Source organism: Octopus bimaculoides, chromosome 10, assembly GCF_001194135.2.
Source record: "Octopus bimaculoides isolate UCB-OBI-ISO-001 chromosome 10, ASM119413v2, whole genome shotgun sequence".
Classification (NCBI taxonomy): domain Eukaryota; kingdom Metazoa; phylum Mollusca; class Cephalopoda; order Octopoda; family Octopodidae; genus Octopus; species Octopus bimaculoides.
In genome coordinates this window covers 70,990,331-70,999,304 of record NC_068990.1, presented here as the reverse complement: position 1 = coordinate 70,999,304, position 8,974 = coordinate 70,990,331, and positions in this window count along the sequence as shown.

Below are 8,974 nucleotides of genomic sequence, written 5' to 3'. Positions count from 1 at the left end.
ACACACACACACACACACACACACACACACACACACACACACACACACACACACACACATGATCAGCGGCCAGTTTCTCTTTTTCTTCTTTTATCTCTTCCTTTCTTACACTGGTTCTTTAGCTGACCAGTCGCAAATTCTCTATCTCTCTGTTCTACATCTTTCAAGAAATTTTCTAAGTGTTACCCACTATTCTCATCAAGTCTTGAAAGTTGTCCTCTACTATAGCCTCGGGCTGACCAAAGCCTTGTAAGTGGATTTGGTAGACAGAAACTGAAAGTAGCCCGTCGTATTTATATATATGTGTATATGTATATGTTTGTGTGCCTGTGTTTGTACCCCCACCCCCACCCCACCATCGATCGCTTGACAACCAATGTTAGTGCTTTTACATCCCTGTAAGTAGTGGTTTGGCAAAAGAGACCGATAGAATAAGTACTAGGCTCACGAAGAATAAGTCCTGGAGTCGACTTGTTCGACTAAAGGTGGTGACTGCAGTCAAATGACTGAAACAAATGAAAGAATATATATACGCACACACATACATATATATATACACACATATATATGTGTATATATATATATATATAGGTTCAAAAAAGGAAAAAGACAAAAAACAACAATGTGAGGACATATATATATATACTTACATGCATACATACAAATGTACACACACTTAGTTTTTATCTACCAAGTTTCTCTAAAAAGCAGTTGACTGAGGCTATAAGAAAAGACATTTGACCAAGGTGCTGTGCAGTATGCTTGAACATGGAACCATGGAAATGCAAAGTGTATTTATTAACTATCATCATCCTTATCATCATCATGGCCATTGTCATCATCATCACTACCACCACCACCACAATCACCACAACCTCCATTGTCATCATCATCATCATCGTCATCATCATCATCATCATCATCATCACTGCTGCTACCACCACCAACATTGCCTTGTTGTCACCACTGCCACTACCACCACCACCACCACCATCATCCTTGTTGGCATTGGTATTGTTAGCATCATCATCACTATTGCCATTATCAGCTTCCTTTCTCACTTTAAACAGTTCCCACATGTTGCTGCATGTGTTATGCAGTTTATACCTCAGATGTCCCAATAATAATGCTATGTACATGTACAATGGCAGCAGTGATATTCTGCTTAAAGCAATCAGTCACTCTACACAGTGTGGAGGACAGAGAAAAAGTTGGCTTAGTATCTATTGATCTATTAATGAGTAAGTAATAAATATTAAAATACAGTCTTACTTGTTACTCCTTTTTATTGATTTATTTACTTACCACATTGCTCTAATTAATTTTGGTATTCCTTCCATGAGAAGGAAAAATTTTCTAGGATAGGAGTCAACAAATGAGATTGTAAGAAGGAATAAAATAAAAGTATGGAATAAAAAACAAATTTCATTAATTTTCGGAGTTGCAGTGGAACTGTGTGTGCCATTGATCAAGTTGTTGTTATGTAACAAAAATTTTGACTCTTGATAAAATAATTTGAATTTAAAAATGAATTTAATAGCTTTCTGTGTTATTTAAATGGTTCATCCAAGATATAGTTGGTCCAGTTTTAACATACAATCTCCAGTCAAGTCACTTGCTAGACAAATACAACTCTGAAATATGTGTGAATGTATGTGTGTGTGTGGTGTATGCAGGTTGTGTTGGAGGGGGATTTTGCTGCTATTTCCAGCATCATAATCGACCACAAAGGGACTCCCTTGTGTTTTCATTGTGATTCTTCTTAATAGCATAATCTTCACCAATGCCATTATCAAAGTTTCTTTGATCTTTAGCATTTCTTTGCAACAAAATAAGCCATGGCAGTGAAAAATGGCAAGTAAATGTAAAATACATTTCTAGAAGAGATGATGGAGGATTTATTTAACTGATTCATTGAATATAGGAATTTGAATCTCAGAGTGAGACAGATTGAGTGGGGGTGGGTTGGGAAAGAGAGTATGGGTAAGAAGTTTTGGGAAGTATATTAGAAAGGTAACAGCTTGGTAGCTAGCTACAAAGATAGATAGATAGATAGATAGATAGATAGAGAGAAAGAGAGAGAGATGGAGCAAAGGAAAGATGAGAGAGAGAGAAAGAGAGAAAAAGTTAGCTATGATGACTTGAGTTTGTAATAAAACAAATTATACATATTATCTATTACAAAAAGGTTGTGAAATATTTGAGTAAATTTCATAGCAAAGTTTTGTGTGGAAAACATGACAAAATCTTCCTGATATAGCTTTTGTTATGCTGACGATGGGGAAGATAGATGGGAATAAGCTTCCAGGAGGGGATCACTTCATATAGTTATTTGATCTAGTAATTAGGTGTTCCATAAGTAGATGAGAGTAGCAAAACAATTCTATAGTTGCTACTGTTGTTTTTGTTGTTGTTCTCATTGCTGTTGTCACTGTTGTTGTTTTACTCCAAGTTGACCCTGGTTAAGCAGAACTATGCCCAAAAGCATTCTCATTTTATGGTCTATCAGGGTCAGCATCGTCCAATGCATTCTTTGTTTTTTAAAAGAAGAAGGTAATTTGAAAATGATTTAGCTGTTGTTTCTAGCAGTAACCGTGCTGGTTCCCTGTTTTCCAGAGAAGTGTAACAAAAATACGTTCTTTTTTGTTTTAATTTTGTTAAAAGTTATAAGCAGAGAGAGAGAGACAGACAGACAGACAGAGAAAGACAGAGACAAAGAGAGAGGCAGAAAGACAGACAGATCCAATAACCTTTTTGGGAAGTTTGTACAATGAGATAAACAAAATTACTAAGACTCTGAGAACATTGATCCAGAAGTAAATAAATCTTAAAAGACCAAACCAATCCTTCATTGCTATTATTTCTTTGTACTTGTTAAGAGAGCTGGAATTTAGAGATATACTGCTAAGGTGTATTAGCCAAGATGGTCTCAAGTTTTACAGACATATGACTTCATGTAGTCTTCCTGTTGTTATTTTTTATATATATTTTGATTTTTCTTTTAGTTCCTCCTACTACTCCATTCTCCATGAAAACTACAAGTGTTATTACAGTGTGATCACCACCACCATCACATTACTCCCATCCTCACCACTATTACCATTATGACATTCATTGTGTTATCATATTCCTCAACAGATGGTTAGGATAGATGAGAGTTTTGGAGTACCCTAAATATAGTCAGAGTAAATGCTTTGTGATGTTTAACCCTAGCATCAATCTTCTGGTTTTATATTATATGGTGAGTGACTATGAATTTTGGTCTTTTGAGGCTCAATGAAGTAAGAACTATTTATGTATCAGGATTAATTCATTCAACTCCATCCTTCTCTTCTTGACAAAATTATGACTTGTGCCGAAGTTAAAAACCAATTTTATTATCTGGTTCATGTTTCAGATTTTAATTTTCTGTTTATTATTACATTTTCATGTTTTAATTTAAATAATGTTATCTATTTTTTTTTATTGCAACAATGGCATTGTTTAAATGAAAACAAATACTGTGTGGGAAATAAGAGGACGACATATATCCCAAGAAATTCAATTTACAATTTCTAGATTCATAAATTCTTTTGATATATTGATAATATAATTAACTAATTAACAATTAGTTCCAAACCAATTCTTGACAATGTTGCGTGATTATGTTATTTGTATGCATTAAGATTTCCACAATACATGAGGTCTACTAATTTATAAAAGTGCTTACTTTTGTCTTTCACTGACATTTTTTTGGAAAATTAAGACGATGCACATTTGTCTGTATTCTTGAAAATTAAGAAATTAACCCTCTATAAATTTATGTAGTATGACTGATTCCACTGAATTTAGGGATGTCATGTAATTCTTTCTGATAATCTTTGAGATTTTCATTTGTAACAACCAGTAGTTCTATGTTGTGTGCATTCTACATGGATTATTTTACATACCAAAAATATTTCTGATTTTTTTTAACCACCCTCCAAAGAATGGAAGATAAAATGGAAACCAGGAATTGATCCTACAACACAAAGAACTAACTAAAACTTCTACAGACATGTCAATCTCTACAATCATGTTGTATGCTACCAATATTTCATGACATTAAGATAGTGAGCTGACAGAATTGTTAGCATGCTGGGCAAAATGCTTAGCAGCATTTTGTCTGCCTTTACATCCTGAGCTCAAATTCCTCCGAGATCGACTTTGCTTTTCATCCTTTCAGGGTCAATGAAAAACGTACCACATGAACACTGAGTGGGTGGGCCAATGTAATTGACTTACCCTTCCCCTAAAATTGCTGGCTTTGTGCTAAAATTTGAAACCAATATTTTATAACGTTCATTTTACAGGAATCTGGTTCTGCCAGTTTATTTTTCCTTTCCTTTTCTTAGACATTTGGTGTGATTTGTCATATGCTCTCAATTTTCTGATTTTTTTTTTTTTTTTTGATAGGGAAGAGTCTTAACAAGTATTTTCTGATCTTATCAGTGATGATTTTTTAATTTTATGACCCAGAATCAATCATGCCTGACAAAGCAGCAGTTGATGTGTCTGGGAATGAAAATAAAGTCAAAGTTTTTAAAAAAGTCACAATTTTGGTTATGAAATAAATTACAGAGAAAATATCACATTTCATATAAATACCATAAATGATAGAAGAATTTCGCTTGTGCATGTTTAGCTTGTCTTTCTTGTCCTAAATTCTATATTCTCTATTAAATTAAGGAGAGAATGTTCATCTTCTATACACAGATCTCAAGAGTTTTAAATAGAGTTAGGGCTTTTACAACTGTTTAGGGAGCTAGATAAATACTTTTTCCAGACAATTTTGTTCGAGGAGCTAGATAAATATCCAATACCAGGCAATGGTGTTTAGAGAGTTAGACAAACTGATATTCTAGATAGTAACATTACACATAAGTGTACATCAATCATCTTTAATTCAACACAAAGAACTAACTAAAACTTCTACAGACATGTCAATCTCTACAATTGATTGAACTTGAATGATTTTTTTTCTTGTGACACTTTTCTGTAACTTTTATTCTTGGGGCCGATATATATTGTATGATTGTAGCAATGCTCATTATCTATTCTTAGTCTCAAATGTTGTTAGGTTTCACAAACATTTCCTTTGTCTGACCCATTTTCTATTTCATACCTTTGCACTATTTTTTTTTTAATTAATATCACTAATATACTAGGTTTCCTTCAATCAACAGTAAACCTCTACTTACATTCAAAACCATTTTACTTAAATAACACCATTATTCACTCATTTGGTAAACCCTTAAAATATTGATTCCCCAAATCTCTCTCTATATAAAATTCTTTGTCTGTCTGTTTCTTCCCTATGCATTCTCAAATGACTCCACCAAATCAAATTTTACAAAGTAATAGTACTACACCCAACAAGTGTCAACATGTAATTTTTATTTTCATTTGGATTTAAACAATATATTTTCTCAAAAACGATTTTTCTGAAGTAAAGGACATTTTATACCACAATGATGATGACAACATCACATTTTGTATATGAGTGTGCTTGCACATTTTTTATGTACAACATAGTAAAGGACATTTTATACCATGATGACGATGACATATTTTGTATATGAGTGTGTATGTGTCTGTCAGTGTGTGTCTATTTGCGCATTTGTTATGTACAACATAGTAAAGGGTATTTTATACCACCACCACCACCATGATACATTTTGTAGATGAGTGTGTATGTGTCTGAGTGTGTGTGTGTGTTTGTTCATTCATTATGTACAAGATAGTAAAGGACATTTTATACCATGACAACAACGATGACACATTTCTTTACTACCCACAAGGGGCTACACACAGAAGGGACAAACAAGGACAGACAAATAGATTAAGTCGATTATATCGACCCCAGTGCGCAACTAGTACTTACTTAATCGACCCCGAAAGGATGAAAGGCAAAGTCGACCCCAGCGGAATTTGAACTCAGAACGTAGTGGCAGACGAAATACCGCTAAGCATTTCGCCCGGCATGCTAATGTTTCTGCCAGCTTGCCACCTTTTGTATATGAGTGTGTACATTTTGTATATGAGTGTGTATGTGTTTTTCAGTGTGTGTGTGTGTGTTTGTGTGTTCATTATGTACAACGTAGCAAAGGACATTTTATGCCACCACCACCACAACCACCACACATTTTGTACATGAGTGTATATGTGTCTGTGAGTGTGTGTGTGTGTTTGCATGTTCATTACATACAATGACATAATAAAGGACATTTTATACCACGACGACGACGATGATGCATTTTGTATGAGTGTGTGTGTGTCTGTGAGTGTGTGTGTGTTTGAACATTTGTTGTGTAAATGTATGTCTGTCTTACTATATGCATGTGAGTGTATGTGAGAGTGTATGTCTGTGTCAGTGTATGTGTGATTGTCAATTACACTGATGTAAGCTATGTGAAAGAGCTATACTGACTCCAACTAATGAAGTGGTTGATAAGCTCAATCATGAACTTCAAAAGTTAACAGACACATCAGAAATTACTTTTCCATCAATTCACACAATAGTCAATCAAAATTAGGCTGTTCAATACACTGTTGAATTTCTGAACACACTTAAATCCACTGGGATGCCACCGCATAACTTGACACTAAAGCTGGATGCTCCCATTATGTTGCTTAGGAATCTTGACCCACCTTGCCTGTGTAATGGAACTCACATAATTGTTATTTCCATGTCCTACAGGCAACAATTATAACAGGTAGTCACAAAGAAAAAAATGACTTTTCCAAAATTTCCTCTTATGCCTACAGATGTCCTACTTGAATTTAAGAGGCTTCAGTTTCCAGTCAAACTAAGTTTTGGTATTTCAATTAACAGATCTCAGGGCCAATCCGTCAAGGTAGTTGGACTTCATCTCTCTACTACATGCTTCTCCCATAGTTGCTCATGAGTTGGAAGCAGCAACAGTTTATTCAATTCAATACCAACAAAAAATTACACAATGAATATTGTTTACCCTGAGGTGCTTCAAGATTGACGGGTTTTCAATTCTAAATTCTATTATCATTACAATTTGGATATTTTTAAATATTTTTTTTAATAAAATATAGATATTTTGAAATGATGATGATAAAAAAAGTATATCTTCATATTTATTGTTTACTAATCTGAATAAGAACAGCAGTAACCTATGCAATGCCAGGTAATTCAGCAACTCATAAATTTTCTTATCTCAAATACTGTCTTTAATCTATACCCTATTTTATATGATAACATATCTATTCATTCTCAATATGTTCTGGCAGATTCAAACAAGAATAACTTGATTGCTGTTATTTTCATCATTTGAAAACATCTCCTCCCTTTAGATGATGTCTATTGAAACAACATGTGATTCACTTTTATAATGGAAATTTGGGACACCACTGTGTTTCAACCTTATTGTGTGTCTCCTCAGTCAAAGGTACTCCACTGGATCAATGAATCTAACCAGAGTACAGGTCTCTTTATAGAAATCAACAAACAAGTTTGCTTCAGCAAAGAATTTGTTTGCTGATTCCTTTAAACAAGAGCTTAGACTCATCTGGTTCATTGATTTGGGGATAGCTTTTGACTGAGGAGACACACAATATGGCTGAAGCACTAGTGTCTCAAAACTCCTCAAACAGTGGTGAATCACATATATTATGAACACACATTGTCTAAAGGGAGAAGATGCTACCTGATGACAAAAAATAAAGATGTCAGCAATCAGATATTTACCATTTTAATTTGTCAGGTCCAACCCATGCTAGCATGGAAAGCGGACGTTAAACGATGATGATGATGATGATGATGTTGAGAATGAATAAATATATTATTGGAGAGTTCTGTGTCCTCCTTGTCAACTATTTTATATGATGACTTAGAAGCAAGGTCTTTTCCTGTTTTACCTCAGAGGTTCATTCCTTAGAATGGATGCAATATAGGCAAATAGCCAAAAAGTTCATTTTGCAATCATGAGATTGGGGGTTTAATCCCCCTGAGTAGCATCTTTGGCAAGTGTTTTTACCTGGGTCAAAGAAAACCTTGTGAGTGAAAGTAGGTTGATGAAAACTATATCAAAGCTCATTAGATTGATTGTAAATATAATTCAAAGGTATGGCTTTGTCATACACTGATTCTGTCTAAAAAAAAAGGTTAAGTGTACATGGATCCATAGAACATTTAGCTAATCCAATGAACAAATGAATCAGTTGAGCAAACAAGTGAAATCTCATTGTTGCAACCAATGCTGAACCATTTTGCACATTTCTACACATTTTAGTTCTAGAAATGGTTTAAAACTCACACACAACAATATAACAGACAAAACATGAATCTGTCCACCCTAGTTTGATGTAAAACTCTATAATAATATTTAAAATGTCTTAGTTGTTTAATCAATTTGATACCAGCTTCATTGATATTGTCTCTGGTTTTATGATAAAAACTTCCTGTTTTAAAGTCATCTCAGTTAAAACTTTCCATGAAAATTTCATACCATACCTCAAGCACTAGTTTGCTAATGACAAAGTTATCTAATTAAATTCTTCATTAATTTAAAAAAAAAAAGTAATTTCAATAGAACTATGGTAACAAAAGGGTTAATTCTCTGCATCAAAACAAAAATTAGTCACAAGACACCTACTTCTAGTATCTACTGAACATCTATATCTAACACAGACAATATGGTTTGTGTCTGACTTATTTCGATACTTAAACAATTCATATCCTATTTGTTTTTATTTCATTTTATATGCAGTTTCTGCATCAAATTGATTAAATACTTGGCAACAACTAACTGGTTAGGCTGGAACAGTTTAAAACATCGTTTCTGTAATGTCTTCCTGTTGGAACATAAAAACAACGACTGCTTTTACTCTAACATGTCTAAAGGAGGGTGTGGATGCAAATTACACACACACACACAAACACATACAGAATGTTTGGGATAAATATGAGGATTTTTTTTATGTC